The sequence below is a fragment of the Scylla paramamosain genome, chromosome 4 (genome assembly GCF_035594125.1).
Source record: "Scylla paramamosain isolate STU-SP2022 chromosome 4, ASM3559412v1, whole genome shotgun sequence".
NCBI classification, from domain to species: domain Eukaryota; kingdom Metazoa; phylum Arthropoda; class Malacostraca; order Decapoda; family Portunidae; genus Scylla; species Scylla paramamosain.
The window spans coordinates 25629034-25637026 of NC_087154.1; the positions used below are offsets into that span (position 1 = coordinate 25629034).

Here is a 7993-nt window from a genome sequence, read left to right on the forward strand (position 1 = left end):
ATAGAGGCACGTCATATCATATTCATTTGAGGTCCTGGCTACGAACCTTGTCGGGCCGCACGCTCCTATGTATGTGTGTGTGTGTGTGTGTGTGTGTGTGTGTCTTTCGCTCTCAGTCTGATGATGCTACATAATATAGTCCTCGATTTCCTTTAGTTTAAGTTTATATTCATGCGCAGGTAGGGAAGGGATGGTGTATTAGGTGTTTATTATGGAGTAGGAAGTGAATATTAGTTATATGTGATGCTTGTTTTTTTTGGGGGGGTTGTTAATTAAGAAGTGCGTGTGTTTCTTTGCGTGCGTTGAGTGTGATTGAGTTTGAATATGCTGCAATGGATAGACGTTTTTAGCTTTTTTTCTTCCATGTTTTATGTTTTATTATTATTATTATTTATTTTATTTTTTTCATGTATTCAGCATAATTTGTTTGGAGACTTTCTTCCTAAATGCTAAGATGGTTCGCATGTAGGCTCATTTCTTATTGGCTTAGTGTGGCTGTGTGTGTACGTCACGTCTATGAGGTGGATGCTCGTAAATGTTGCAGTCATTATTATAGTCAGTGATTTGTGTTCTCGTCTGCCAATAATGTCACAGGTCTTGGCAGGTGTCCTTTCAATTAGCGTTAGCAGCCACATCTGTAATATCACGTGGACAGGTGGTAGGTCAGTATCTCTCTCTCTCTCTCTCTCTCTCTCTCTCTCTCTCTCTCTCTCTCTCTCTCTCTCTCTCTCTCTCTCTCTCTCTCTCTCTCTCCATTCTGAAACTCGCCGTGCGCAGTAAACATAACTAAGTAGACGTGGAATTAATAAGTTGTAATGAATGGAAACTACGTGGCTGTAAGTATTTAGCGGCTGCGAGGCGCGTGGATTGTAGGCTGGAGAAGCAGTATTACCTCGCTTCCTTATTGTGGATTAAAAATTCATTATATTTATACATGTTCGCAAAGATTATGAAGCTTAGGTCTGCCTTGGGTCTCGGTTCATTTCGCTCCCCCGCCCCTCACCGCCACCCCTTGCCACCCCGCCCCTTGTTAACCCCTAGTCTCCCCTCGCCGCCCTTCCCCGCCCCTGGCCGCCCCGCCCCGCCCTTCACCCCAGGTCGTGCTCTGCGGAGTAAAGTAATTAATATCAGTTGAAGGCGGCATTACAGGGATGCCGGGTGAAGCAGGCTCAGGCGCCAGAGATGGATAACTCGAATGGCTAACCAAGATGGATACGCGGCAGGAGTAGTGAAGATGGATGGAGGCCAGGGAGGCGGAGTGAGGCAAGGAGATTATCCAGGCCAGGGGTGGAGTGTGGACACGGCCGCCGCTCACAATGGTCGACCTCATATGTACCTTGAAAATGTAATAAAGACTTTGTCCTCAATAACCTTCCTTCCGCGCTATTGTGGTCCCTGCTTGTCCCTTCCCTCCCACCTCAGACACTCGCCAGGCGGTGCAGTTACAGGCGGGGACAAGTAAGGTGAAGACCCTCATGGTTTCTTCCTTTAGGCTCTATCATCACGTGCTTCGTATGATGTAGTGATAGAAAATTAATAACAGTTACCACCACCTCCACCATCGTTGAGAACAACAACAACAACAACAACAACAACAACAACATTCAGCGGGTTATGAAAGTTGCGTTGTCAGTATAAAAAAAATCAAGAAAATATAATCAATACATAAATAGATAATGCACAAAGCAGAGTGAAATTTGGGAAAAATGCATCACTATGATAAATAAATGAATAAAATAGTATGTGGATAATGAATACTTAATTACCTAATAATTATGTATTATTTATTTACCTTAACAATTATTTCATTTTTAACATTTGCTTCACAGGTATATGCTGAATAGTTAAAGTGTGTGTGTGTGTGTGTGTGTGTGTGTGTGTGTGTGTGTGTGTGTGTGTGTGTGTGTGTGTGTGTGTGTGTGTGTGTGTGTGTAAAAAACATTGTACCAAATAAACGGGAAATTGCTACGTGCAGAGCGAGGTAACACCCAGGCCGGGTCAGGGCGGACCGAGGTTATGTAGAGGGAGCAGGTAGGGGTGAGTGGAAGAGGAAGGGGAGGAGGAGGAGAAGCAGCAGCGACAGGACGAAGAGGAATCGCTTGTGGGGCGAAGAGAGGGAGATTGCGAGAGGGAAGAGAAAGGGGAGTGTTAATCGGGAAGGAATTGAAGGAGGAGGAAAAGGAGGTGGTGGAGGAAAAGTCTATGTGCAGAAGGAGGAATAGAAGAAGAGAAGGGGGAGATGGAGATGGAGAAAGAGAAGGGTTGCAGGGTTGGTGGAAAAAATAGAGCTGGTGGAACAGAAGGAAGAGAAAGACGAAAAGGAATACATATGAAGACGAAACATCAGCAGACTTGTTCTTTTCCCCCAAAAAATTCCTAAGATATAACTTGCTCCCACCAGGGCTCGAACCTGGGACCTTCTGCGTGTAAAGCAGACGTGATAACCACTACACTACGAGAGCCATGGAGGTGGAGGAGGTGGAGGTCGCAGTGGAGGAGTTGGAAGAGATGGTGGTGGAGTTGGAGGATGTGGAGATGAAGGGGCTCTTGAAGGAGGTGGAGGAGGAGGAGGTGGAGGTGCAGTTAAAGGAGGTGGAGGAGATGGAGGTAGTACAATAGGTGGTAAAGATGATGGAAGGAGGTGGAGGAGAGGGAGGCGGTACAATAGGTGGTGCAGGAAGGGGCAGGTGCGTGACGGGCAGGCAGGTGTGGCTAATTGAGACAAGCGACGGAGACGAGCCGCTGTTTCGCCTTCCACATTGACCCCGTAACCTCATCTTCTGTCTCTGAGTCTCGTTTCCTTTCAATATCACGGTCAGTCCTCCCTCCGGACCACCCCAGCCTCCCTTCATTTCACTTCACATCGTCCAATTTTTTTTTTTTATTTCTTCTCCTAATTTTGCATTTTACCAATACCTCAAGTTGGCCTTATCCTGACCTCATTTCCTGGCATTAACGACCTTATTTCCTCGCATACCCACGTGCCTGACCTTAATTACACACCACACTCGCATACCACACTTACATAACTCCTCCTTAACTCATTTTTCTTTCACTCGAGTCTCTTTCATCACGGAGTCTTCATCATTACGTCACTTCACTCATGCATGTAGACTTTACCTTCTTACCTTATTTATTACCGACCTTATCTACGTCCACTCATATATCTCCTGTGGGTGACCTCGCCTCCCCGCGCCCATTGTGGAGCCGCCTTTGTTTGCCCCCTGACCCTGTACCCCACGGAGCCTTTGTTTTCCAGGGGTAACTAAGAAGAAGAGGAATGCGAAAGTGAGTGAGTGAGTGAACAGATAAAAAATGCACTGGATGAGGGATAAAGAATAAAGACTGGAACTGGAATATAGTCGACAAGGGGACAGGAAGAGGAGGAGAAGAAGGAGGAGGAGGAAGAGGAAGAGGAGGAAGAGGAGGAGGAAGAGGAGGGGAGTTCTCCGCCTAGATGGAGATCATATTGGCAGGTAATTATCCGGTGTCCCTGTGTTGGCCAGCAGATCCTCCTCCTCCTCCTCCTCTTCCTCTTCCTCTTCTTCTTGCTGCTGCTACTCCTCCTCTTCGCTCGATTTACACTTTGCTCTCTCTCTCTCTCTCTCTCTCTCTCTCTCTCTCTCTCTCTCTCTCTCTCTCTCTCTCTCTCTCTCTCTCTCTCTCTCTCTCTCTCTCTCTCTCTCTCCACGTATTAAAAGTCAAAAGAAGGAAGAAGCACTGAGGATATTCCAATTACAAGAGAGAGAGAGAGAGAGAGAGAGAGAGAGAGAGAGAGAGAGAGAGAGAGAGAGAGAGAGAGAGAGAGAGAGAGTGTTTTGAGTTAAACCAGAAGGCCATGACGAAGTGTGAAAATTAGAAGAATGATGAAATAAAAAGATGTGCAATAAGGAATAAAGAAAAAAAAAGAAAAAAATAAGAATATCATCTAATCTAATTACAGAGGATGGAATGAGAGAGAGAGAGAGAGAGAGAGAGAGAGAGAGAGAGAGAGAGAGAGAGAGAGAGAGAGAGAGAGAGAGAGAGAGAGAGAGAGAGAGAGAGAGCAATGTAGGAAGAGAAATCCGAGAAAGACTGTGAACTATTAAAGGGAGGGATTAGAGAGAGAGAGAGAGAGAGAGAGAGAGAGAGAGAGAGAGAGAGAGAGAGAGAGAGAGAGAGAGAGAGAGAGAGAGAGAGAGAGAGAGAGAGCATACTCGTATTTATACAAACCCCTCAAAGAAAAATAATATATACAAGAACGGAAGAAAAAAGGGAGAAGAGGAGAGGAGAAAAGGACGAAAAGAGGGAATAAGGAGGTTAGGGGAGGAAATAACTAGGAGGAAGAGGAGGAAGAGAGGAGGAGGAGGAGGAGGAATACCTGCCTGATGGACCACTAATCAATGAAAGGTCTTCAAATTCCTAATGAAAGTCATATGGAAGCCGCAGAGGAAGTGACCAGAGAGGAAATTATAATGATGGAGGGAGGGAAGGAGGGAGAGAGTGAGGGAACGAGGGAGGGAGGGAAGGAGGGGAGAGAGGGAGGGAGGATTGGCAGTGAGGGGAGGACATGAGGATACAGGGTAAGGAAGGATGGAAAGGTGAAGGGAGGGAGGACAGGACAGAGGGAAGGTGGAAAAGAGAAAGAGAAGGGATAGGAAGAGGGAAGAAAGGGGAAATTAGACTGTGTGTGTGTGTGTGTGTGTGTGTGTGTGTGTGTGTGTGTGTGTGTGTGTGTGTGTGTGTGTGTGTGTGTGTGTGTGTGTGGGCGTAAAACTAAAATATGATGAATGACAGAGGTTATGCAAGGAAATATGAAATAAGAAAAAAAAAAATTCATATTTTCGATGAGGTAAACACGAAAACAAGATAAGAAGAAAGAGGAAAAAAAAAAAAAACATCACCTTGGAAACTCATTGATGAACTTAAGAAAATCTCACATCACCACTAATTAATCGTAAATGAGCCAAAGTATAACGCGATAAACCATAAAAAAATGAAAAAAAAACAAAAAAACAAAGAGGGAGAGGGGGAGGAGTTGCCAGCTTATCCTAGTAGTACCCGAAGGCCCACCATCACTCTAACCTATACCCAATCTTACCTGCCTACCTGCCTTCACCTGTGAGGAGCCAGAGATCAAAGATGGGACCCTACCACCTCTTGCCTCTAACCTCCTCCTCTTCATCCCTCTTCCACTCATCGGCAAAGCAAGTACGAGGGGCGCGCGTGGGGACGTGTGGGCGTGGGCGTGAAATTGATTATGAAAGCTTCCTGGGCCTGCTTTGTCTCGCTTCGGTTAATAACTTGCAGCTCAATACCTTTTCATGGCTAATTATTTTCTCCCGGAAGTATATAGGCGGTGTGAGTACCTGAAAGAGAGAGAGAGAGAGAGAGAGAGAGAGAGAGAGAGAGAGAGAGAGAGAGAGAGAGAGAGAGAGAGAGAGAGAGAGAGAGAGAGAACTAGTGACATACGAAAGGGACAGTTGGGATAAAAAAATATATGAGAGTAATAGTACCAGTAGTAATAGTAGCAGTAGTAGTATTGGTAATAGAAGTAATATTAGTAGTAGTAGTAGTAGGAGAGAGAGAGAGAGAGAGAGAGAGAGAGAGAGAGAGAGAGAGAGAGAGAGAGAGAGAGAGAGAGAGAGAGAGAGAGAGAGAGAGAGAGAGAGAGAGAGAGAGCAACCTAGCATACTGTCCCCACTCACTCTTCCCTTCCCCAGCACTCACTTTGTATGCTAGAAGACACGTCTCCCCTTGTCCGCCCGCTCCCCTGCTTCCGGCAATCACCCCGATCCTGTTAGGTAAATGAGAGGTCAGGCTGGCGGGGTACAGCACTGGGACACTCGGGGACACGTGGGCACCGATGGGATGGGGATGCTCAGGTGCGGAGACAATAGAGCGGTGAGAAGGGAGACTAGAGAAAGTAGTGATGGATGTGATCAGAAATTAAAGTACGTATATACGTAAAGGCAGCGAGTTTCGTGCGTGATACTGGCTGTAGTGGAAGCAATGGTGCAACTGCTATGAACTACTACTACTACTACTACTACTACTACTACTACTACTACTACTACTACTACTAATAATAATAATAATAATAATAATTCTAAATACCTTTGAAATTATTAAATCACATCATGGGGAATTGAAATTAATCACACATTTCTTTGCTCACACATCAGTTTCCCGCTCTCACTGCATTTTCTCAAAGATACAAGTAGGTACATTAGGTCACCAGGTAATAAAGTGAGGAACACTCATTCACGTTCATAATATATCGTTTCCATCCGGTATGATCTTGCGGCACAAGAGACGCTGCATGCAGTGCAGTGGACGAAGAAGAGATGAAGGAAAATAAAAAGAAAATGCGCTGCAAGAATTAATAATGAATGCAGAGCCTGACAAAAGCGTCCCGAAGAGTGTCGTTTAAAGAACCGGCTTAAAGAGTCGGGTAGACCGCCGCTGGAAGGCCACGGTCCGTCTTCAAAGGGTCCGAGGCTCTCCGGCCAAAGAAACGAGAGCTCTGGACCGCCACGAGTGTTGACGGAACGCCGCCGCAAGCAGTCCTCTGAGGGCACCCACTGTTAGTCTCGGATACTGAGCAGGAGTTAAAGAGTATGGTGGCTTTTGAATGTGTGTGTGTGTGTGTGTGTGTGTGTGTGTGTGTGTGTGTGTGTGTGTGTGTGTGTGGTGCTGTGCTGCGTTGTGGTTATGGCTCTTGTGTTTTGTTGCTGCTGTGGCTGTGATGGTGTGTCTATGACTGTTAGGTGTGTTGTAGATGTGCTGTGTTGTGGCTGTCTGTTACGCTGTGGTGTTGATGGCTTTGTAATGGTGTGTTCATTGCTGTGGTACATGGGTTGTGCTGGTGACCATGATAAACGATTTTGTACACAACGGACACTATGAATCAAGTAATATACTAATTTACACAGGTGACAGCGTGTGCCTAAACTATCATATATATATATATATATATATATATATATATATATATATATATATATATATATATATATATATATATATATATATATATATATATATATATGCCAGCACAGTTACCTTCTCTCACACAAAGAAGATGTAACAGAAAAAAATGCGTGCGTAAAGAAAGGTAAAATACCTTTGTTTTAAGAAAGAACACAGAGTCCCCTCGCTCAAATGAGTCCTGTGTCTCGGCAGCGGCACTAAACACGCGTCAAACACCCTCGCGAAGCGGAATTGTAAAAACCTACGAAAAAAGCACCTCCTCGCCTGGAAAATGTGAAGAACACTACCCACATCGATCCCGGGATTCCGAAGGCAGCCACACTCGCCGCCCGGCTCCTCTGTTGCCGCGATTTTTAACGATCTTCTTTGCCCTTATAAGAATTCCCAGCGTCACCAAGCACCACTTTGGGATCCCGGCCCTTGCGACTCACTGCCGGAAGAGTCGATTTGGCACCCCCTCGCGGCCGGCCCGAGGTGGCACCAGCGCCCAGATCAACACGCAATCAAGTAGATGAGTCGGCACCGAACTCCGACCTTCCCCCCTCCACTACCTCCTTCCCTCGCCCCTCGGACCTCCCTCCCGGCCTACCTGGCTCCCCTCCTTCCCTGCCACGTCCCTTGTTGACCAGTGTCGCCAAGGTTGTGCGATGCTGCTTCAATTCCTCCCCATTTCCACCTCTTTTCTCCCCCTCATCCCCCTCCCCAACCTGGCTATTGCTTTTGTATTTTTTACGCTCACACACACACACACACACACACACACACACACACACACACACACACACACACACACACACACACACACACACACAGAGGCAAATATATACAAAATATGCATTGTATTATAGAATTATCATCGTTACATTTTACGACCACGAAAAAAAGAAGCTAGAGAAGGTGAATTTTCGAAACGTGTCTTTAATGAACTTGAGTTTCTGTTGGCGTAATGACAGTGATATATTATTATTATTATTATTATTATTATTATTATTATTATTATTATTAGTAGTAGTAGTAGTAG

General features: G+C 45.5%; 1 non-coding gene across 1 annotated transcript; it reads right to left on the reverse strand.

Annotated features, from left to right (window-relative positions):
• Positions 1-2389: 2389 nt before the first annotated feature.
• On the reverse strand, positions 2390-2462 carry Trnav-uac (transfer RNA valine (anticodon UAC)). The gene has a single exon. It is a non-coding gene; the product is annotated as a tRNA-Val (tRNA).
• Between the last annotated feature and the right edge of the window lie 5531 nt (positions 2463-7993).